This window comes from Tupaia chinensis, unplaced genomic scaffold (assembly GCF_000334495.1).
Source record: "Tupaia chinensis unplaced genomic scaffold, TupChi_1.0 Scaffold000201_1, whole genome shotgun sequence".
NCBI classification, from domain to species: Eukaryota; Metazoa; Chordata; class Mammalia; order Scandentia; family Tupaiidae; genus Tupaia; species Tupaia belangeri.
Genome location: NW_006159676.1, coordinates 3,236,857 through 3,238,044, shown reverse-complemented (window position 1 = coordinate 3,238,044; position 1,188 = coordinate 3,236,857).

Sequence of the window (1,188 nt, the reverse complement as noted above, 5' to 3'; positions counted from 1 at the left end):
GGCAGACACCCAGTGGGCCCTCCATAAATGCGAGAAGTTTGGAACCCACAGATCTGGTGATCGGCTATTGTGATGGGGGAAAATGGGAGCTGGGAAAGACGGAAGATTCAGAATGGGCCTGGGGAGGCAGGGGGGGAGGAAGAGACCAGGAGTGATCAGATGTTGGGGTGCAGCCTCTCGATCCCCTCTTGATTCATCTCCGTCTCCACTTCAACCCCTCCTCTCCCTTCTGAGTGACACGGAGTCGGACCCAGTGTCTCCTGGGCCTGTCAGTCTTGGAAACTGGAGGGCTTTTATTCTTAAGACGGGACTGTCTGGAATCCGGGGACCTTAAGGGCAAGGATAGAGCCTCAAGGCCCTGATGGGGCAGGGTTGGGGATGAGGTCAGTGTTGCAGAAGGGGAGGGAACCCCTGTGCTGGTACAGGGCTACTGCCACCTCCCCAGAGCTGCATCCTTGGACTTAAATGGGTAAAAAACGACATACAGGAAATCTGTCCCCCGCCGGCTATGAGCTCAGCCCTGGAGAGGCATAGCCGGTCACACACTCCGGTCCTTTCCTGGGCGCCCTGTAGACCACGGGTCTTTAAGGGACAAGAAATCTGATGAAGACCTTGTGCCTGGCAGGAAAAGGGTCCTAACTGCTACCTTCCTGAGGTCATTTTTTTGGTCTTCAAGTCTCCAGACTCTTACACACAGGAGAGACTAGAAGCCACATTGGCATTTGGAAAGTTGTGTTCCCCGTTGGATGGGCCTGTCGGTCTGCTCTGGACAAGGACCTCACCCTGGGTGGTTTTGATTGCCACTAAATTTGTCCTTTTCCAGCTGGAGGGGTGGGGGCGGTCCTTATCTGGGATCTACGGGATGGGCCAGGAAGCCTGCGTGTATAGTTGGTTTATAACTCATTCAGGAGATGAATCTGGATAGAACCTCAGATAGAGAACCACCCCCTTCACTGGCAGAAGGTTCTGGATTTTTTGGAAGGCTTTCAGCTTCCCTTGCCTCAGGACACATGCCGGTGGCGAACATCAACTGTGGGCTTGCTTAAGCCAAGAGCAATACCGGAACCTTCTGATCTTATAGCACCCCCTGCCCCCCCCCCCAATTGCCACCTCCCTGCATCAGGAACGTGCCAGGCGAGGTCTCGTTGGACAGGGCACTGTTTGGGGGTTTCTGGCCTCCATCAAGTC